Genomic DNA, 24495 nt, shown 5'->3' with positions numbered 1-24495 from the left:
TACTTTATGTATCCTAATCATCCCCATATAAACTAGGCATACAGACGATTCAACAAATATCTGTGAAAGAATAGGTCGCTCTCAGGAGCTCAGTAAATTCAAGCATGGTACTGTGATAGCATGGTACTGTGATAGCATGGTACTGTGATAGGTTGCCACCTGTGAAATTTCCACACTACTAAACATTCCACGGTCAACTGTTAGTGGTATTATAACAAAGTGGAAGCAATTGGGAACAGTGGCAACTGCACAGAAGTCGCCAACTTTCTGCAGTGTCAATAGCTACAGACCTCCAAATTTCGTGTGGCCTTCAGATTAGCTCAAGAACAGTGCATAGAGCTTCATGGAATGGGTTTCCATGGCCGAGCAGCTGCATTTATGCTTTACATCACCAAATGCAATGAAAAGATGCAGTGGTGTAAAGCGCGCCGCCACTGGATTCTAGAGCAGTGGAGACGTGTTCTCTTGAGTGACCAATCACACTTGCTGTTGTTACTAATTGATTCCACTTTGTTATAATACCACTAACAGTTGACTGTGGAATATTTAGTAGTGAGGAAATTTCACAGGTGGCAACCTATCACAGTACCATGCTACCAATCTTTCATTTGAAAGTCACTTGTCTAGTATCTGTAAAACTGCATTTTTTCATCTTAAAAATATATCTAAATTGCGTCATATGCTCTCAATGAAAAATGCAGAACAATTGTTTCATGCGTTCATGACATCAAGGCTAGATTATTGAAATGCTCTACTGGGTGGTTGCCCTGCATGCTTAATACATAAACTATAGCTGGTCCAAAATGCAGCCGCTAGAGTTATTACTAGAACCAGGAAGTATGACCATATTAGCCCGTTTCTGTCAACACTGCATTGGTTCCCTATTAAACATTGGATACATTTTAAAATATTGCTGATTACTTCAGAGCCGGCCCGAGCCTTTTGGGGGCCCTAAGCAGAATTTGATTTGGGGGCCCCTCCCACTACGCAAAGTCACCTGTGCTTGACGATTATTGACACAAATGTCACGCAATAATGATACATTATCAATCAATACAGTGAGGTTATGTATTAATACAAAATAAATACTTAATATTCAAATTCAATTCAATTCAAATTTATTTGTATAGCGCTTTTCGCAATACATATTGTTTCAAAGCAGCTTTACAGAAAGTGCATTTCAGAAATGTACATAGAAAAAAAAAATACAGTTAGTTAATCATGTAGTAATTTAGGGCATAACATATCGCCGGCGTTGAGTCGTCTCTTCACAGGCGTCGAGTCGTCTCTTCACAGGCATTTAGTCATCTCATCGCAGGTGTTGGGGGATCTGAAGTCTCCGTGAGAGGCTGGGTACAAACTGGAGCTGACGAACACTATTTACCCCGGGACTAGCGTCCCGAGATAACAGCAGAAGAGCAGATGGGAAATAATTAGCATAGCTGCTGTTCATAATATTAATGCATTCAATCTGATTCAACAGTAGTATAAAAGGTAAGCATTATGTGAATGCTTGGCTAAAGAGATGCGTCTTTAATCTAGTTTTAAAGTGGGACAGCGAGTCTGAGCCTCGAACAATATCAGGAAGGCTGTTCCAGAGTTTAGGAGCTAAATGCGAGAACGCCCTCCCTCCTTTAGTGGACTTAGATATCCTAGGAATGACCAGAAGCCTCGAATTTAGTGAGCTTAAAGAACATGATGGATTGTAATGTGATAGAAGGTCCATTAAATACACAGTAGCTAGACCATTTAGGGCTTTATAGGTCAGTAGGAATACTTTGTAATTGATACGGAACTTGATAGGTAACCAGTGTAGAGATGATAAAATTGGTGTTATATGATCACATTTTCTTGACCTAGTAAGAACTCTAACAGCTGCATTTTGTACAAACTGTAGCTTGTTTATTGAGGATGCAGGACAGCCAGCTAATAAAGCATTACAGTAATCTAGTCTCGAGGTCATGAATGCATGAACTAACTTTTCTGCATCAGAAACAGATAGCATGTTACGTAGCTTAGCAATGTTTCTAAGGTGGAAAAAGGCTGTTCTTGTAACATATGAAATATGATTTTCGAAAGGCAAGTTGCGGTCTAGTATAACACCCAGGTCTTTTACTGTAGTGGATAAAGTAACAGGACATCCTTCTAAATTAAAGTTGTATTGTACAAGGTTTTGGGGGTAGTTTTTTGGACCAATAAGTAATACCTCCGTTTTATCTGAATTTAATAGCAGGAAATTACACGTCATCCAGCATTTTATATCTTTGAGACACTCTGTCAATTAAGATGAGTTAGTGTTTTCATCTGGTCGTGATGAAATATATAATTAAGTGTCATCAGCATAACAGTGGAAATTAATTCCATGTTTTCTTATAATATTACCAAGTGGCAGCATATATATTGAGAATAGCAGAGGACCTAACACCGATCCTTGCAGCACTCCATAGTCTACTGACGTTATTTTCGATTTTTCCCCATTTAAACAGACAAAATGATAACTGTCTGATAAGTACGATCTAAACAAGCTTAATGCCTGTCCCTGAACACCAGTGTAGTTTTTTAGTCGATCCAAGAGTATTTTATGATCTATAGCAGGGGTGGCGAACCTGTTCAGCATGATGAGCCAAAAAAAAATCCCTCATCACTGCAAAGAGCCACACAACAGATGTGTCTAACAATAACATTAAAATGTATTACTTTTACAATTACTAATTACATATCACACAATAGTTCATGGATTTAAATTTTTGTCAATGTTTGTCATAGTATCAGCCTACCTAAAAGGTTACATGACTCAGTGGGACACCTGGCACTCCTTGGTTTCCACAATCTTTGTTAAGTCTGGCTTGTATTCAGTTGTGGCTACTCGTAGTAATTCTTTCACATGCGTGTCAGTCAGGACAGAGCGATGCTTTGATTTCACTTGTTACAGTGTTGAAAAAAGTGATTCACACATGTAAGTTGACCCAAACATTGACAATAGTTTGACTGCAGCCTGTTTGACATTGGGATATCTCTCATTGGCACAATCTTCCAAAACTCCACGGTTCCTTCCCTCAGAACACTTTTAAGTCTGTCATCCTCAGAAAGTTCAATCATTTCAAGCTGAGTCGCTGCTTCATCTTCCACTAAAGGGGCTTTTAAACAGTCTGATTCAGCAGTGAATGGGTTGATAAGAAATTAAATTTGTGGTCTTTTTTGGCGTAGGCCGGAGAATCTGTCCTCAAAACTCTGTTCGAGATTTTCAAGCAGTGTTGCATACCGTGCAGTACTCCCGTTTACAACCTCTGCTGCTTGTCCACTTGCCTTCAACAAGGATGGAAAATGTGTTAACTGCCTCTTTTGTAGATGAGTCTTGAACAGCTTGAGTTTGTTGACAAATGTGAAAATACTCTGCACCAGATCAGACACCATCTTTAACTTCCCTTGCAGATCCACATTGAGGCCATTCAGATAATGCAGCGTGTCGACCAAAAAAGCCAAGTCCGAAATCCGATGGGGATCACGTAGCTCAGGATATTCCTTATGTTTCTCTACGAGGAACAGCTTCACTGGATTTAAAAGCTCAAAAAAACGAGAAAGCACATTACCTCTTGAAAGCCATCTTACAGCACAGTGAAGAAGCAGATCAGATGGAAGATCTTCATCAAGCTCAGCAATTCGATTTTTGAACTGCCTGTGATTGAGAGCATGTGTGCGTATAAAATTGACAATTTCCAGCACAGGTTCCATGATGTGATCAAAGTTCAGCTTTTTAGACACCAAGTGCTCTTGGTGGATGATACAGTGAAATGTCCAAAATTCAGGAAACCGTTCATCAGCTTTACACAGCCCTACAAGGCCTTTCCCAGATCCCAACATGGCTGGTGCTCCGTCAGTGGATATTGCTGTTAGCTTTGATAACTGCAGATCTGCTTTCTCAACAACAGCCATCAGTGTCTCTTTTAGGTTGATGCCACGGGTTCTGTCTTTAAGTGGCACAATGTCAAGCAGCTCTTCCTTAATTGTGCAGTCTTCTGACACAAATCGTACAAATATCGCCAACTGTGGCTTATCTTGAACATCGCAAGACTCATCCAAAGCAATGCTGAAATACCGGCACTTCTGAAGATCTGAATATAAATGTCTTTCAACATTTCGTTAATGTCCGATATTCTCTCTTCAACTGTGTGCCGTGACAGCTGAAGTTCCTTTACTGAACGTATCAAATTTTCATTTTCGGGACAAAGAATAGCAACAACATCACTAAGGCACTTTTTAAGAAATTCCCCTTCACGATATGTTTTTTTTGCACGAGCAATGTTCCATACCAGTTGATATGACGCTAATGTCACTGTCTCTGAATGCTTGGTAAATTTCCGAAAAAGCTGACTTTGCTTGACTGTCTGACGTTTCAAAGTGTTTACCTTGTGCTTGCGAAGTTCACTGCCTTTGGGAAATTCCCGGGCCACCGTAGAATGGAGTGATGTGAAATGGCGCTCAAGATTTGAAGCCTTAAAATGCGACAACGACGTCTGGCATATCAAGCAGAATGGTTTTCCATTTCATTCAACAAAAAAATATAAATCCTCCCATTCAGATAAAAATGTTCTGTGCTCATCTTCATATTTGCGCTTAGCTGTATGCTCCTTTGATTTTGCCAGGATAATTCCTACTAACGTACTTCACGTGAACCTGACAGCGGCAGCTCCTGTCAGTCAACAGGCTAGCCACGTTAAATTACGCGAGAGTTGAGGTTCTGTTAAAAATAATTTAAAAAAAAATATGAATAATGTATTATTTTAAAAAGAAAAATAGATGCCTACTTAAAAAAGTTTTAACTTTTAATTTACTCTTTTACTAACTCTTTGAAACTTCTTAAAACAAACTGTCTCAAAACATATAAAATAAATTATTTGCTAAAGTAATGACAAAACTGAGAAATCAGAAACATAATAAGAGCAAGGGTTCAACAATGACAATTATTGTTGAAAACTGTAAAAATATTATTATTTCTCAACTGTCTCAATACAATGTAACTGTCCTCAAAATCTTTTTTATTATTATTATTGTAACAGACTTTGTTGGATTGTACATGACAGAATCCAACAAAGTCTGTTACTATAATACCAGTAATGATGTACTGGCGCTCGTTGTATGTGTGTATGCAATCTATTTTTCCCCTCGGGGCTTGCCGTAGATAGGAATGGGTCGTGCACATTTGGTAATGGATTGTCGCGGGTTTTTGGAGTTAGTGATCTGATGTGTGGTATAATACAGTGGAGAAGAGTTCAAACTGCTATGTTTATTATTTATTGTAACTGCTACCCTTTCACCTTGAAGGTCAAGTTCCCCTGCGGCTATTATTTGAGTTTAGCTTGGCGTGAGACTACTCCAAAGGGGGGGGGGGATATCTTACTCTAGATTACGGGATATTTTAACAAATTTCCGGTATAACTAGTCGATCGCGAGTGGCTCAACAGGTAGATATATAGATAAACTCATCTTTCACTTAAGCTTGAGAAATCGGGGGTGTGGCGTGAGAGCGTGAGAATTGGGTCAATTGCGTGTGTCTCACGCTCAATACGTGACAGTTGGCAGCCCTGCATTCATATTCATTCATTCATTAATGTCACTTGTTTTTAAGTCATCTAAAAAAAAAAAAAATTTAACTCGATTGGGGGGCCCCCTGGTGGTCGCTTAGTTCGCTTATGCCTCGGGCCGGCCCTGGATTACTTACAAAGCACTAAATGGTTTAGCTCCCCTGCACTTGAGCGAGCTCTTAACGCATTATAGACCTTCACATATATTGTGATCTCAAAATTATGGCTGGCGGTAAACACAGATCTACCGACTGCTGGCGGTAGATCCTTTTCCTATTTAGCACCAAAACTTTGGAACAATCTTCCTAACATTGTCCGGGAAGCAGACACAGTTTGTCAGTTCAAATCTAGACTAAAAACACATCTCGTTGGCTTAGCATACACACAACACATTATAGACTTCTATAATTCTATGTTAGGCTGCATAGTTTAGATCAGCCGGGACCGGGAACACTTCCCATAAATGCTGATGTACTTTGTACTTTGTTCCAAAGTTTTGGTGCTAAATAGGAAAAGGATCTACCGCCAGCAGTCGGTAGACAATTCAAAACAAGAAAATTCTGATTTCATGATCAATATACCTGCCAAGAACTGCTGGTGTCTGCCAGCGTTTAAGTCATGCGGATAATGCGGAAGGATGGCGTCTACGCTAATATTAGTCTCTCTGTTTATCCCGAGGTTTCCAGATTTCGGATTTCGGTTTCTAGATCCAGGCCATATCCGGATCTGATGAAGGACCTGCGCCTGGACACGACGACAACACAGTTCTGATGTGTCAACTAGTCTCTCCCCTTTACCTCTGTACTGATAAAACGTTGTCGAGATAATTCCGATTCACGTTGCTACGCGGAAGCGGTAAAAAATTCTCAGAGCCACCAGGCACTGTTTTATGCAAATGAGCGCCAGATCGCATTAAAGGTTTTCTGTTAGAACGGTGTCGTGTTAGTGGCCCTAAGTTAATAACTAATGATCATTGCGACGGAAGTGAATCAATCAAAACTAACTTTAGCTGGACAGTAACTTTATTCTAGAGCTGCTGTAAAGCCAAAACACTATCTGTTACTTTAATTTCCTATTTCCACTGTATAGCTATATGTATAAAAGCGCTATATAAATCAAGGTGACTTGACTTGACTTCTCTGTCTGGCAATCCGATGGACGAGTCTGGGTTTGGCGGTTGCCAGGAGAACGGTACTTGCCTCACTGCATTGTGCAAAGTGTAAAGTTTGGTGGAGGGGGGGTTATGGTGTTGGGTTGTTTTTCAGGGGTTGGGCTTGGCCCCTTAGCTCCAGTGAAAGGAACTCCTAATGCTTCAGCATACCAAGACATTTTGGACAATTTCATGCGCCCAACTTTGTGGGAACAGTTTGTAGATGGCCCCTTTCTGTTCTAACATGACTGCGCACCAGTCCTGACCTCAACCCGATAGAACACCTTTGGGATGAATTAGAGCGGAGACTGTGAGATCTATCACTCTGTCTCCTCTCCACCAATAAGCTGGTGTAATGTGGGTGTTCTGGCCCAATATGGCTGCCGTCACATCATCCAGGGGGATGCTGCACTTTGGTGTCACTTTGGTGACTTTGGGTGTTCCTGTGCACCCAGGAACCCTGCATCTTCCCTTTTTGTAACACATTATTTGCAATTGTGAAGTATTGTTCAAGACATCCCTGAAAAGTAACTCTTATCGCACAACGTTGCCCTGATGCAAGAAAAAGAAAAACTGAATATGTGAACATGCAAAATAAAATAAAAACTCCATAAAACCTGCCAAAAGGCTTCTCTACACCTTCATACACACAAACATATTTTTATGTACAGTTCATGTCATTTTAAATAAGATTACTAAAGCAAATAATCTTGCTTTCAACTCACACCATGTGCTCCTGTGACCATGTGTCAGAAAAGGACGTCCCACCTTCAAATGGTGCTTGATGGTGACTCCCAAACCTTATTGGACTGTTCTTTGATACTTCTTCAAACATTCTAATTGGTTGCAATCATTTAAAGAAAAATGTACAGAACACAGGGTTTAAGGAAACTCTCCGTGCTGTAAAGGGTTAAGAACAGTCATATAGTCATATACAATTCAACATTTAACAATTCATTTTACATTTAGCAAATTTATCAACTTTATGCACAGACAACATGCTTTTTTTTGGATGCTGGTTTGACCTAAATGGGCATGTCAATATGGTCTTTGAGGTAATGGAAAATGCACCAGGAACATGTTGTTAGAGTTCTTATAGTCTCTCTGGTTCATATTGAGCGTTAGATGGTCATTAATGAGGTATCTAATGACAGATGTCTTCCTGACACTGAGTCCCTTTCTGAGTGATAGAAACATGATCCTGATAAGAGGGGAACTCCTGCTAAACAATGAGCTCTTGTATCACACCACCACCGCATTTCTGAAGAAACCACATGGTGTGCTCAAATTAAAATGAAAAATATTTTGTTTTGTCATAGGTTTTTACTGTATATGTCAAATAATGACGTCGGAGTGACATGTTACATTTGTGGAAAATTGTATGTGAATGTTATTTCCCTTAAAACAGTGATGTCAATACAAATCCTATTCCCCTGAGGCATAAACTTCAGATGATTATCTATACTCTGTTACAATGAACACATTTCCTCCCCATATACACACATATATATATATATATATATATATATATATATATATATATACACACACATCAAGATTTTTTTTATGTTTTTGAAAGAAGCCTTTTATGGTCACCACGCAGCATTTATTTGATCAAAAATACAGTAAAAGCAGTTGTGAAATATTACTACAATTTAAAATAACTTTTCTATTTGAATATATTTAAAAATTGTATTTAGGGCCTACAAAAATGAAATTCCAACATCTTTCATGATCTTGTGTTTAAATTAATATCAAAAAGACACTGGATCTTCAGCATACTGTTCATTTACCTCTTTTTTTCATTAACATCTTTTTTCTTTGCTTGTGGGTGGATATCTTCCAAATACCAGGAAGTTGTAAATCGCTTGATAATAGACACAGACGAAATGGCACCCCAGTGATCTCTAGCAACCATTAGTATAGGTGGTATTTTCTTACATCCAAAGCAAATTCACACCATTTGCCAGAAACATGTCCATGCAATCTTCACCCCAAGATGAATGAGAATATCTGCCCAAAACAAACAACATATCTGCTGTGTTGGGTGAATAATAGGACATGTCACTGAAACTTAAGAGAGGATGAATGATAGACACCAGATAAGTGAATGATGCAAGTCTGCAAAGGTTTCCCATGAATTAAATTAAAGTTCAACAAAGTCCATTATCTGATGATCTGATGGCCTTTGGGTCTATATATAAGAGCCTGCTCTTCAAAAATTAATCTATTTTTGTCCTTAGTTGCAAGGAAAATTAAGTATGAACAGCATGTTATTAGGAGGGGGGGCATTTGCATGCTCATCCGTGTTGTTTTAGTAGCCAACTCAGTGAGAGAATTATGCATTATGCAAATTGGGCACAAATACACAAATACAAAAACAGCACAAAATCATAATCATTTAGTCAACATTTTACATTTCTGCAGCCATAATCAAAAGAGAACGTACACAAACATCTCTTATAAACAAATACATAGGCCTATTTGAGTCACTAAAAATATTGCCTTGAAAGTTTTAATTCTGTTGAAAAGGGCAGCTTTTACTGCTTTTGATTTACATGAAAGAATCAAAATCATATGGGTTTTTAAAAAATCATGACGGTGAATAAATTAAAATTGTATTTTTTTATTTTTGGGTGAACAGTTCTTGAATGACGAATACATGTATTAATGGATGCTGAAAACCATCAAGTTGACATCAAATAGCAACACACAAACAAAACAATCCGTCACCAAGCTCAACTACAAGTGTTGAATTTATCCGCCTGCAGTAAATTAAAAGAGAGATTTACCACCGTCATTACAGCAACTGGCTGGCAAGAAAAGAAAACGTTGTAATACTAGAGGCAGGGCAGTATTATACAGTCGGAGGAAAATAGGAAACATCTTTACAAAATAAGCCTGCAAACAGGAGCAAAGTAAAGGTTAATGCACCTGTTTGCAGATGATCTTAAAAGGGCTATATGTAAGTATTTTTATGTATTAATAGCTTTTTTATTGAAAATGTTTTAATAGCTAGTTTGAAACACAAAAACTTTCAGGGTTGTCCATGAAAGCATGTAGAATGAACGCTCCTCAAATTGCAACTTCAGACAAAACAGCTCAGACGATTTATCATAGTACACAAACTATTCATTGTTTTGAAAATGTGAATTTTAATGTATAACATTGAAATTTCATTACCTTTTGGAAATAAGCTATTAAACAAGTTACAATTTAAGGAGTGTGCACTAATATTTTCAGTCCCATTAATATTTTCAACTTTTCATTTTTTTCCGCGGTGTATCAAGGACACGTCCACAATAGGGGAAATATCATACATATTCAGGTATACTAAACCCACTAGAACAATTTTTCACAGGAACTGCATATTACAAAAATCAAAAGGATGTGATGTTTACGCTTGCTCCAAAGAGCCTCTCATCCTTTGACACATTACATGAATGCTTATACAATGTTCAGGATAATGCTGAAAGAGCTACTATGAAACTGTGTAATGCAAAGAAAAGAAAAGGCATTTATTTAAACTATAGTCTCAAGTTGCCAGATCAAGTATAAAGTCTACGGTCTTAAATACATTATAATCAATATCATAATAGTGTCATTTTAATTAGGCCTACCTCATCTGTCAACATGATGCCGATGAATTGCAAACAAACCAATATCCACAACTGCTGCTTTCTCACCGCTGTCATTTTTTGTTGTGTGTTTATTTTGTTATTGAGAGGAAAGCGCGCAGAACATATTTACATATTCATCTAAATCTCGCTCTCAGCGTGGACAGTGTCTGGATGTTTGTTAACAGTATATCGCTGCAACCAACACTTTTAACTTAACAAAAAAGTACTTGGCCGTGAGTATATTGGGGCATTGAATCCCGTTCAGGCTCTTGTAGCGTGACGTGTGCACAAGTGCGAGCCTGAGCAATAATTACAGGCTGCAGTTCACTTAACGGCCACTGGTGTTGCTAATAGCAAGGGTTTCTGAATTATACATTTATTAGTTAACATTCTGAAAGTAAATAAAATAGTTAACAAACCAGCTTGTTTTTTGCATGTGAGAGTGATCACAAGGCCTTCACTGCCAGCATATTACAGTCGAGTGTCTAAAAAACACTTTAAATACATTTACCTAACTATAATAAGCCGATGGATGGATGGATGGTAACAACCTGTTTGAAAACCGTCACTGTGCAAATATGACAGCTACAGCTGTAATCAAAATTATTCAACCCCCATTTCAAATCAGGTTTACAGGCAAAATTTACAGACTTCCAGATTTTTGCAATGAAAAAATCAAACTAAAGTAATTGAAATAACTCAACATATATACTGATTGGCTTCATCACTTTGTCTCCTCTCCACCAGTAAGCTGGTATGTGGTGGGCGTACTGGTGCAATATGGCTGCCGTCGCATCATCCAGGTGGATGCTGCGCATTGGTGGTGGTTGAGGAGATTTTCCTTTCCATGTAAAGCGCTTTGAGTGTCGAGAAAAGCGCTATATAAATGTAATGAGTTATTATTTATATGTGTGTCCGACATCCGTCACTGCTGCACACAATTCAGGGTAAGGCCAATGGACATGTCCCAATCTTGAAAGTTGAATTCTGAGAAATGCCCAAGTTGCCCAAAGGGCAAACAAACAACTTTTACTTTGATAACCCTATAGAATATGTTACTGTATAAAAGTTCACTGTACTCAACATTTCCAGGTCAACCTTTTGGCAATTAGACTAAAAATTGCAAATTTTTCGAAATTGGATGGATGTTAGTTGGCACCCCTCAATCTCAATGGAATTCCTCAAAACTTTGCAAAAGTCATTTTTATGTTAATTGGAACAAAATGCAATGCCAGCCAAATTTATATTTTGAAATTAAAATTTCCCATTCAAATTTGATGCACCCTAATATACAGTATATATAGTAAAATGAATAAATTAAATAATTTAGACTGAGCATACAGAAATATTTCATTCATAATTAGTCAAGCCATTTAAGTTACAGATGTCATGTCAATAAAACATACCACAATAAAAGAAGTTCGGAAAGACAAAACTTTAAAATGATTTTGAAATTCTAAAATCCACAAAAGCCATGACACTGTAAAGAGAATGTTTCCTTTCCTCTCACTACCTCTCTGGACCTTCCGTGAGAATATGGTTGTTAGGGAGTTGCTAGGGTGGACCAAACACAAGCGATGGCAGTACAGAGACAATAAGAACACAACAGAAACTCTAAATAAGCTTCCATGTCCAGTGACAAAGAGCAATAACAATACAGTTTTGTCTGTCTGACTCACGACATGTACTTTCACATACTTGAACTAAATAGAACACTGCAGCTAATGTGCAAGCTCTCAGCTATTTCTTGCACATTGCATTGCTTTGTTTGCACGGTCACAGTGGCCAGCGCAGAAAAAATTAGATAGAATTGCAGAGAGCAGTAACAGAGGTCACAGGTGTATGTGTGCGTGTGAGCAAACTGTCTCTTCCCCCTCATCTGGCTGATCCAGTTTGGTATGTTCCATTCCCACTGACACCGATTCTATTACATGATTGCATAAGTTAGTGTAAACTACAAAGAACTAAATGTGCTGCCTTGTAAAAACATCCACACACACCCACGCGCGCGCACACACACACACACACACACACACACACACACACACACACACACACACACACACACACACACACACACACACACACACACACACACACACACACACACACACACACACACACACACACACACACACACACACACACACACACACAGCTGTTTTCTCACACATCGGAAAAATCTTTCATCAATGGGAATAAGAGGAAGGTACTTCATGTGCCATTCATATATTCACCTGAATGCTGTTAGTCAGACTGTGGCTGCAGTGCAAATATGGTTTCATTTAAATAAATAGATAATTCACCCAACTTATATTGATTCAAAGCTTTTCCTTTAATTAGGAGGAATCTGGATTTTTTTTCAAAGTACTACATTTAAATAAATGCATTAATTAAAAAAAATGATTACATCAAAATTAAAATATTAAATTATTTTAAAATTAACACATTTAAAAAATATATATAATTGCTTACACAAAATTTCTGAAACTATGGTTCCATTTCTTGAAACTCTACACACAAAAACCACAAAACACGCTCAACACATGCAAAACTTTCAGACATCTCTTGCAAAAGCAAACACTTTGTTAAAAACTATTTTAACTCTTCCAAAAATGGTGCGTTTGCCTAGTAACTCCAAACATAAAATGATTAGCAACATACACACCAAACTAATTAAACTTGTATTTAATATTCAAATGTTTATTAAATATATTTTAAAAATATATTAATTAGGGAAGAAATACAACAAAATACATTAATTCTTATTAAAATTATTACTAATTTGACTAAAATAAATTCATGGTGTTTTGTCATTTTGAACCTTGACAGCATCTTGCCACCATTCAAATTCTTTGAAAGGACAGAAATATGAGGGTGAACTTTCTGCTTAATGTAAATCATACAGGTTTGGAACAGCTTTCTGCATGATAATTAGCATGAATAGTACATAGCTGTCTAATCTTTTCTAGTTTAAGAAAGTTTGTATAAACACAGGCCTGCAGTGGAAGGAAGTAGTGTGTGTGCAGTGCTTCAGACGGTCATGGCACATCAAAGTGCAGCGAGACACATATAATCCAGATTGACAGGCCAGCCATTCTCCTTTTCAGATTACCTGTGGCAACACCTCTCCTTTCTTGCTCATTGAAGCAACAAAGCAACCAAATACAACCCCTATAGCAACCGTTACGGTGGTGACCAACCTTAAACATGCACGCTGTCAATAATTCAAGGATGTACTGCACTGAAATATATAGGGCAAAATAAATATATATGGCAAAAAAGGAGAAGTACAGTTACATGTTTATTGTACTATGCAAAAAAAAAATGCATAGAAAAACAAAAAGCTAACAGGAAAAAAACATACATTGACAACAACATATTTAATAAATAATAAAACAATACATTTTGTTTTGGCATGTGTTCCTGTTTGTTTGTATGTCCTCACATGTTTTACATGTTATATTGCATTATCACAAATAAAACAATTGACAAATCACAATATGCTTGCAAAATATTTAACAAACCTTTTTTCTACCAAAATATTAAGCAGCATAGCTGCTTTTATAACATTGATAATAATAAGAAATGTTTCTTGAGTACTAAATCAGCATATTAGAATGATTTCTGAAGGATCATGTAACACTGAAGACTGGAGTAATGATAATCTTACTTACAATCTTAGTAGTTTTTAGACCACAATATTGTTTTACATCACTATATTTTTTTGTTTATGACTATCAACTTTCTGCAGATTAGTTTCATTAAATGTTGTTGTTTTTTCCACTGAGGAGGAATTTTAAAATGTTGATAAATTAACATACATTTGATTCCTTATGATACAATGCCTTTAAAGCTTGAAATCACATCTATTCTGTGTTTTATAGAAAACATAATGCAATGAGGCCTTGTAAAATGATAAAACTCACAAATCACATCCATGTGTTTGTGTGTAGAGGATTCGTGATGAGGTGAATTCGGGTTTCTGTTTTTTGGGGCCGCTGTGGGGCAGCTTCTGTTCCACTGAGACCTTTTCATTTCACAACAGAAGGACTGGACTGCAGTCTACAGTGACAAAACAAATGACCAATCTAATTAGAGAAATATCAGAATTAATAGAGCATATTACTTTTGGAGGACTCGGGAATGCAAAAACCCAAACAAAAGGGTCATGGTCCAGTAATTATTTCCTCTCTTCTATTTTAAAAACATGGGGCAATGACATTATCTAACCATAAAAGTATTAAATATTCTTTGATCATTCACATGAAACCTGCTAAGTGATATAATAAATAACAAATAAAATAAACCACTGGGGGAAAAACAGATAGGCCTACAAATTATACAAAAAAAATATTATATATAAAATCATAAAGTTAGGGGTGGATATGATTTTATGTTTTTGAAATAGGTTTCTTATTAAGCTCACTAAAAATTATTTTGATATAAATTATAATGTAATTCGAAACATGATCCTTGAGAAATCATTCTAATATGCTGATTTCAAGAAACATTTCTTATTATTATCAATGTTGAAATCCGTAGTGCTGCTTGATATTGGAAACATATTCCTTGTATATATACAATATATATTCCTTGATGAATAGAACATTTTTAAAAAAGCCAATAGTGTTTATTATGATATCATATATAAACACTATTTCAAATAAATGCTGTACTATTGAAATTCTTATTCACACACACACACTTTTTTTTATTTTTTAATCACACTCGATAAATTAAGCATAGAGAGATGATTCTCACAAAACTGTATTTTCTGCAAGCTTTTTTCATGGTTGTTTTAGGTGTCTTTCCAAAAAAGGACACGTTAATAACCAAATTATATAAGGATTCATATAATTAATAAATGTATGCACTTAAGCACCCATGAAAACAAAAAACATTACAGATATTTTTTTTTCTGAATTTATCGTGTAGAGTAGGCTATGTGTAGCCTACAGTGCAACAGCAAAGCTTGTTTACATTTTATACAACATGGAGATGCCAAAAACCTACTTGGTTACGTACGTAACCTCGGTTCTCTCTAGAAGAGGGAAACGAGTATTGCGTAAGTTGCTTACGCTACGTGTAAAGTAATCTTTTCTCGAGATATTGAAGCCAAAAATTATCCTTAATTTTGTATTTATTGTTAACGCAGTGCAGCAGCTAGCAGACCTAGTGCAGGCTATCTAGCGTGCTCATTGGTTGCTCTGCGGCAACTGCAGCAGCCTATCGTTGAGCCTGGCGTGAAGTCGCGTCCTCTACGCGTCACAGCCCGCCAGAATGGGGGTGGCTTAGTGTATATAAGTTAGGCTGATAGGTTGCAACTCTGGTTTTCATCGACTGATCGAAAACGCTCGTGGCACCAGCACGGCCGGTTATGCGATACTCGTTCCCTCTTCTAGAGAGAACCAAGGTTACGTACATAACCGAGTACGTTCTCTTACAAAAGGTTCTCTCGTATTGCGTAAGTTGCTTACGCTACGGGAACCCCTTGTCAACACCGTGTGCGCCAGTATCCACTTCATGATTCCCAGGGAGTCCCGGGGGAACATAGATAAGTGGTAATCAGGTGGCCAGCAATGCGGGCCAGCACACTGTTCATTAGCACCCACAAGGAATACAGAGCGGCATTGCCTGACTACCATATCAACCATATAGTTCAGTTCAGGAGAGCTAAGTCACGTGAGAGTAGTCTGTGCACAATCAGATCTGGGCAGAACGTACATCTCACTTACACTGACAGAAGTCTAGCCTGCAAGGAGGGGACTTCCAGTTTATAATACCTGAAAAATGTGGACGGGGAGGCCCAGCCCGCCACCTCACAAATGTCGTGAATGGAAATCCGGCTGGACCAAGCCCACGACGAGGCCACACCTCTAGTGGAATGAGCCCTGATGCCCAAAGGGCACTGCAGACCTTTAGACACATAAGCACTGCTATAGCGTCCATATAATGTCCACTATCCATCTGGATAGAGCCGAAACAAAGAGCTGCTCCGAGCGCCTGAAGGGGGCGGAGCGCGTAATGTAAGCCCTCAGCGCCCTGACAGGGCAGAGGAGACTAACATCGCTCTCACTATCGGAAGCAGGCAGAGCCGATAGAGAAATGACCTGCGCTCTGAAGGGAGTGCCCAACACCTTAGGAACATAAGCCATGTCTCGGTTTGAGGATGACTTTAGAGTCATTCGGTCCAAACTCAAGACACGCAGCGCTAACGGATAGTGTGTGTAAATCCCCCACGCGTTTTACTGATGACAGAGCTGTCAGAAAAATGGTTTTGAGCGAGAGGTACTTGAGGTCCACAGAGTCTAGCGGTTCGAAGGGGTATGCTTTCAGGGCCTCTAGGACCAAAGAAAGATCCCATATAGGAACCGACGGGGGTCGTGGGGGGTTCATCCTTCTGGCTCCCCGAAGGAAGCGGATGACCAGCTTGTTCCTTCCCAATGACTGGCTGTGCGTTGATTCAGCGAATGCTGCAACTACCGCCAGATAAACTTTAAGCGTGATGGGGGACCTGCCCCTGTCCAGTAGCTCTTGAAGGAAACTAAGCAACCACGATACCCCACATGTCCGTGGGTCCAGATTTCTATCGGCACACCATTTGGAGAACACAGACCATTTAGACGCATAGAGCCGCCTCGTAGAGGAAGCTCTGGATTGCGCAATCATGTTCATCACTCCTTCTGGCAAGACAATGGGTATCCGTTGATCAACCATACGTGCAGAGACCAGCGCTCTGGATGGGGATGCCAGATTGAGCCGCAGGCTTGAGAGAGTAGATCTCTCCTCACTGGAATCGGCCACAGGGCTATGCGTGACAGCCGCGTCAGCTCTGGGAACCAGACTTGGTTCTCCCATCGCGGGGGTACCAGGAGCACCGAGTGGCGTGCTTCCCTGATCCTCTTGATTACCTGTGGTAACAGAGAGGCCGGAGGAAAAGCATAGAGTGGGAGGCTGGGCCAGATTTGGGCCAGCGCGTCCTCGTCCTTTGAAAAGAATATTGGGCAGTGAGCGTTGTCTTTTGACGCAAACAGGTTGACTTCCACTTTGCCGAAGAGGTGCCACAGTAACTGGACCGTTTGGGGATTCAGGGACCATTCCCCTGGGGGAATGTTGTTCCTGGACAGTTTGTTTGGGCCATCGTTCAGATGGCCTGGCAGATGTGCGGCTCTCAGCGAGCACAGAAAGTGCTGGGACCAAACAAGGAGGCGTTCCATCAGATCGCAGAAATTCCTAGATCTGCTCCACCCTGACGGTTCACGTAAGACACCACAGACATGTTGTCTGATCCGACTAGAATGTGGTGGTCTCGTATGAGCAGGAGAAAGTGCTTCAGCTCGTTCTCAACCGATATCATCTCCAGACAGTTTATGTGAAGGCATTTCTCTCGGTCTATCCACAGGCCAAAGACCGGTCTGCCCTCGAAGAGACCATCATCACCCCCCGCTGGTATTAGTCGGCCGCTAACTAGGGTTGCAGAGCTGAGACGCAGCTTTGAGTCACTCTGATTCGTCTGCAGCCGAGAACCCAAGCTCGATGAGGCACTCAAGCATTCAACCAGCGTTGTAGCGGGCGCATGCGCAGTAGGCCCAGCTGAAGCACTGCTGCAGCTGAGGCCATACAGCCCAGCATTCTCTGAAACATTTTTAGAGAAGCGATGCTGCCCTTCTGGAAAGACGCGGCCAGGTGTCGAACACGGCGTGCGCGTGCTTTGTCGATAACCGGGCCGTCATAGCCACAGAGTCCAGTTCTATTCCCAGAAAGGAAACTGACTGACTGGGCAGTAATGAGCTCTTGGTCCAGTTGACCATGAGACCCAGGCTTTCCAGATGGCAGAGGAGCACTGTTCTGTGAGATAAAAGTTCTATCTCTGACTGTGCCAGAATCAGCCAATCATCCAAATAGTTCAGAATCTGCATGCCCTGATTTCTCAGGGGAGCGAGAGCGGCGTCCATGCAGTCCGTAAATGTACGGGGTGCTAAAGACAGGCCGAACGGGAGGACGGTGTATTGATATACCTGACCGTCGAAGGCAAATCTCAAGAATGGCCTGTGACGGGGTATTATCTGAATCTGAAAATAATCATCTTTTAGATTGAGAGATATAAACCAGTCCCTCGGGCGAATTTGCGCGAGGATTTGTCTGGTCGTCATCATTTTGAACGGTCTTCTCATGAGAGCTTTGTTCAAATGTCTCAGATCTAAGATAGGTCTTAGAGCTCCGTCCTTCTTGGGTACGAGAAAATAGCGGCTGTAAAAGCCTGACTCGCTCAGAGAAGGAGGTACTCGTTCTATAGCCCCTTTGCACAGCAGTTTGGCTATTTCTGCGCGGACTAGATGCGCTACTTCAGCTTTCACTTTCGTCTCGGTCTGTGCTCGAAAGCAAGGGGGACGACGAGCGAACTGTAGTGAATAGCCCTGTCTTATTGTGCTTAGCACCCATTCCGACACCCCTGGAATAGCTTCCCATGCTTTCACATGCATAGCTAGGGGCAGAATGGACTCCGGGACCCGATCGCCGCACTTGGTGGGCTCGGGAGACTGAACCAGAGGTGTGGGTGGGCGCGGCGCTCTGCTTGAATACGGCGGCTCGCTGACAGCGGTAGCTGGCTGTTTCATATGTGACGTCCCGATTGCTTGTGATAGCTTTGTGATATGCGAGCGGCGCCCGGGGCAAAAAGTTTGTTAGTAAGCCTGAGCGCTCGTGAGCGGGCACGTAACTTACATTCATAACCTGACCAATATGAGGCTGCTTTGGCCGTGCAACAGAGTGGGCAGACAGTAGGCGTGGGCACGTGGTTGTGGGCACGTTTCCTACATCTAACACTCGAGCGGCATTTGCCAGCTTTAAGAGAGTGGGGTCTGTGAAAGCGAGAGACACGGGTATAGTGCTTGTGTGTAGGGGTGAACACTGAGATGTGGGCACCTTTTCTGCACGTATGACACCATCGGCCTGAGCCGGATAACCAGATTGCTATCCTTCTTTGTGATGCGCGAGCAGCGCCGGGCATTTATTAGTAAGCGTGAGCGCTCATAAGCGGGCACGTAACTTACATTCATAGCCATGGGCAGAATAGCCTCCGGGTTCCGATCGCCACACTTCGCCCCCGCCCTCGGTGCCTGAATACGGCGGCTCGCTGACAGCGATGGCTGGCTGTTTCACATGTGGCGGGAAAGTTTTGAGATAACTTTGTAATGCGCGAGCAGCGCCGGGCGTTTACTAGCAAGCGTGAGCGCTCGTAAGCGGGCACGTAACTTACATTTGTAACCTGACCGATATGAGGCTGTTTTGGTCGTGTGGCAGAGAGTAGGCGTGAGCACAGAGTTGTGGGCACATTTCCTACATCTAGCACTCAAGCGGCATTTGACAGCTTTATGAGAGTGGGCTCTGTGAGTGTGAGAGATGAAGTGCGGTGGCTTCTCTCAGGATCAAGCGATGCGAAGAGCTTCGCTGAAGAGATGAAAAAAAAAATAAAGCGCCCTCATTGGGTGTGACATCACGCCAGGCTCAACGATAGGCTGCTGCAGTTGCCGCAGAGCAACCAATGAGCACGCTAGATAGCCTGCTCTAAGTCTGCTAGCTGCTGCACTGCGTTGACAAAAATACAAAATAAAGGATAATTTTTGGCTTCAATATCTCGAGAAAAGATGACTTTACCCGTAGCGTGAGCAACTTACGCAATACGAGAAAATCTCTCGTAAGAGAACTAAAAACAACGTGAATATTGTGACGTGTAGCTACAGAAATGTCTTTGTGCACAAATACAATGTGTGAGCAGTGCATCAAGAGCACACATTCACGTGTTGTTTTCGCATCAATATAACGCACTCACTCGTGCTTACTTTACGACTCCTGTAGGCCTACGTCTACACAATCATCTTTTCCTTGATTACAATTCACATCCATCATAACTTTACAAAAGAATAGCGAGACGCTGGTTTGCTTTATCTTGCCGAGAAACGTCCCAGGAAACATTCGGACATTTAATGACCTTTGAAAAAGACGGCCCTCCAATGCGTCCCGTCATGGTTGAAAAATAGTTCCAAAATAAAAATTGAACCGACGTCTTTGACGTTATGTTCTGTGTAACATATATTTTTTAAACGATTTATGCCGTTTTACTGCGACTATTTTTTGGCCAGGAACACGACGTTGACGTCGGACCAATGTTTGATGGGGTAGTTTGCTATAGCGATCATCTCCCCATACAGCTGTGGGATGTTTTGATGTTCCATTCCAACGCTGCTCGCGCTCTTCAGAAACAATCACAGCATACAAATGACAGAGCTCGAAACATACACTGGAATGAACAATTCACTGAAAACGCAACGCGAGTCTAATCTCTGCCATCTCTCATGTAATCACCCTGGTTTTCTTTACATTGGTGCTGTTTTGGACTGATTGTTTGAATAAATTCACTTAAGCCTGGGACACACATAACGACTTGCGTTGAGTCGCGTTCAGTCGTGCTCACAGTCAGTGTTTAAAATCTGCTCCAGTCGTTGGAAAAAGTCTGTACATTTGTTCAGTTAAGTCTTAGAATGTTTCAGCTAGTCGTTAAAGGGTTAGTTCACCCAAAAATGAAAATTCTGTAAGAATTTACTCACCCTCATTTTGTTCCAACCCCGTAAGACCTTCGTTCATCTTCGGAACACGAATTAAGATATTTTTGATGAAATCTGAGTGCTGGATCACTCCTCCATAGGCTTCTTGAGGGATTGAACTTGCAAGCCCCGAAAAGTTATTACAGACATCGTTAAAATAGTCCAAATGACTACAGTGGCTCAATCTTAAGTTTATCAAACGACGAGAATACTTTTTGTGCGCAAAAAAAACAAAAATAACAACTTTATTTCAACTATTAATTTCCTTCACTGTGGGCCTCGAGTCAGTTCACTAGTGTAAAAGCGTAGAGTTTCTGTTGTTGTACGTCACACGCATCAACCACATGACCAGCGTCGGCCAATAGTGAGCCTACGTGTTACGTAGCTCTACGCTATTACACTAAGTTAACTGACTAGAGGCCAACAGAGCAGGAAATGAATAGTTGAAATAAAGTCGTTATTTTTGTTTGTTTTTGCGCACAAAAAGTATTCTCGTCGCTTGATAAACTTAAGATTGAGCCACTCTAGTCACTTGGACTATTTTAACGATGTCTTTAATAACTTTTCGAGTTATTAAAAAATTATCTGATTGCAAATTGAAATTTCCGCGTACCATGATTACAGGTGCTTGCACCATTGTAGATGCTCAGTGTGATTACACACACATACACAGTATATGAATGAAATCTAGAAGCCTGCAAATCCACTAGTTGCCATCCAACACCACACGAGTATTTTACCTTTATCCCAATAAGACATCTGGCTGTTTATCACATGCTCTGAAATCCTGCACGTCTGCAACGGGTTTAGATGAAGGTCACTGTCCTTCTGTGCATATCATCTTTGGCATCTACTGTAATATTCATATTCACCGATTTCAGCATAAGCGCTCATGACATTCCTGCCATGTTATGGCAACAGTGTGAGATGGTCTTGGTTGAGCAGTCTGGCTCCTGCTGTTAGAGGAGATTCATGTTTCCTTAACAGCTCAGTTGGACATGAGAAAGATTTTACAGCCAGTGAAGCCGAACACTCATTAGTGCCTGTGTGTGCAGGTATATCAGTTCAGCTGCTGTGAATCTCATCAACACAAACACAGGTCCAGATAGAATCAGTGCACTTGTTTCATATTTTCAGCTGTGATTTTGAAGGAAAACTTGTGGAATGGATAAGCAGAGGTGCAAAGAGTAGGCCTATACCCGAAAACCATACTTAAGTAAAAGTAGACATACAGCTAAAAAGACTGCATTACAAGTCACAAGTCACAAATTCTAATACGACTTGAGTAAAAGTCTTAAAGACCTGGTTTCACAGACAGGGTTTAAATTAAGCCAGGATTAGAGCTTAGTTCGATTGGGACATTTAAGTAGCTTTTATAAACCTGCTTTAGAAAAAAAAAAACAACATTACTTTAGTTGCTTTCAGTTAAAACAGCTCAAACTTGCATTTTAGTATAGGACAAGGCTTGAGCATTGTCTGTGAAACCGGGGGTTAGAGTATCTGATTTTAACAGTACTTAAGTATTTTAGTCTTACCTAATGTAGGCTCAAAGATGCACTAGTCCACAAAGCCTAAGAGACATGCCAGTGAAAAACAAGAAACAGTTGATTTGTGAAGCCCGAATAAAACTGAACACCTCAATATTGCAATAGCTACCTATAAATCAAGGTCAACAAAACAGTCTCTTAAATGTCAACAAACACGTGTCTCAGTTAACCTGAAGTGCTCAAAATGGCCATAAGTAAACCAATATCCTTTCAAAAAAATATAACAGAAAAATAAAATAATGTTAAAAAAATAACTAAGCCTACTTATTTAATGCAATTTAATGAAAATTGATTCCATGCAAGGATTGTAAAACCTGACTCGATATGCGCCATCAGATCAAGTCTTTAACCATTTAATCCATTCTCCAAAAACTTAAAATTCACATCAAAATATTTATACTGCCAAAAGTGAAATGCTTCCAAAATGCTCACCAGGGCTGCATTTATTTGATCAAAATTACAGTAAAAATAGTAATATTGTTAAATATTATTACAATTTAAATAACTGATTTCTATTTGACTGTATTTTAGAAAAAATAGAAAAGAACCACCGCTCATCCGTCAAAAATGTCTTGTAGAGAGGTGCTGCTACATTAAATCATCAGGAATTGTAAAAATCAATTTTAATAGCAAGCTTTCGGTCTTCCGACCTTAGGTCGGAAGACCGAAAGCTTGCTATTAAAATTGATTTTGCACAGTGTTTTGAGTGTGCGGCTGCTGTATTTTTACAAATTTGACTGTATTTTAAAATGTTATTTATTCCTGGGATGGTAAAGCTGAATCTGGAAATACCAACAATTTGTTGGTACCTGTACATGATTTTGTCTATTCTGATGTCCTCCTGTAAAACTGTACATTCTTTACCTTGGAGCCAGATTGTATGGGTGGAGAGGAAGTGGCTTGTTTGTTTGGGATGGCGTGGACTCGTGCCAACAGGTTTTAGCATGTGTACGTGCGATTTCAGCACTCACCTTGCATTGTTCTTACAGGCTGTTGGAGGGGTACCACCCGCATGATTGTACCATAAACCTGGAGATACAAACACAATAAAACGGACAAGAGCAGCAACAACAACAACGTTAACAACTGTTTTACACACAAAGGTCTGTGGAATTCTTAGTATGCATAACAAAGGTGATGAAACCTCTAAAGCTTACCACTTATTCTGGTGAAATAAAGAATGATGTATTAATTACAAAAAAAAAGTCCAGAGGAAATGATACAAATTCCTCCCTGAAACAATACTGTGAGGGCAGGCAGAGCCTCAGATATTACTAGCTGCAGGGAATATTCAGCATGTAGCCGTGTCTTGCCAAGAGGGGATTTTTCTTACTCCTCCCCACTCTGTGCAATGTCACGCAAGTTCCTTGAAACAAAAGCTAGACAGAAATAACGAGAAAAGAAACGCTAGAAAAACAGAATTCATGCCAGTGCAGAAATAATTACAATGTTGAATAGTCACATCTCTGCCCTCTCTGCACGCGACGGACAGTCTTGTCTACGTAATGCTCTGGTACTTTATAAGATTGATCTGTTGAAGTATTTTCCATGGGACAGCTTGTGTATGTGCGTGTTATATTTACTTCTTTAAAATAAAATAAAATAAAATAAAATAAAATAAAATAATCATTCAATAATCACATATGTTGTGTTCCATGGAAAGCAAGTCATAGGTTTGGAACACTAAAAAAGAAAAAAAAAAAAAATCACAGAACATATTTTGTGTTCCATGGAAAGAAAGTCATAGGCTTGGAACACTGAACAAAATAATAATAAAAAATAATAAATAAATAAATAATAATAAAATAAATAAATAAGTATTAAAACATAATTAATAAAAAAATAAACTGATTATAACAAAACTATAAATGACAACATAAAACAGCTAAGAAAGAAAAAAAAAACCTGCACATAATTTGTAAAAAATGCATCGCTTAATTTATTATTTTCGCAATGCACGGTAGGAACCTAAGTGCCTGCATAGTACCA

General features: G+C 39.8%; 1 long non-coding RNA gene across 1 annotated transcript; it reads right to left on the bottom strand.

Moving 5' to 3' along the window:
• Positions 1-1168: 1168 nt before the first annotated feature.
• On the bottom strand, positions 1169-24206 carry LOC143744661 (uncharacterized). Its single transcript, XR_013205874.1, has 5 exons — positions 23664-24206; positions 23478-23535; positions 22495-22530; positions 14282-14417; positions 1169-1349 (listed from the first exon to the last, which is right to left on the bottom strand). It is a non-coding gene; the product is annotated as an uncharacterized LOC143744661 (long non-coding RNA).
• Positions 24207-24495: the final 289 nt, after the last annotated feature.

Source organism: Siphateles boraxobius, unplaced genomic scaffold (genome assembly GCF_051911475.1).
Source record: "Siphateles boraxobius isolate OS27281-9 unplaced genomic scaffold, OSU_SipBor_1 20, whole genome shotgun sequence".
Classification (NCBI taxonomy): Eukaryota; Metazoa; Chordata; class Actinopteri; order Cypriniformes; family Leuciscidae; genus Siphateles; species Siphateles boraxobius.
The sequence above is the reverse complement of the archived record's forward strand: the minus strand, read 5'-3'. Positions and strand labels throughout refer to the sequence as shown.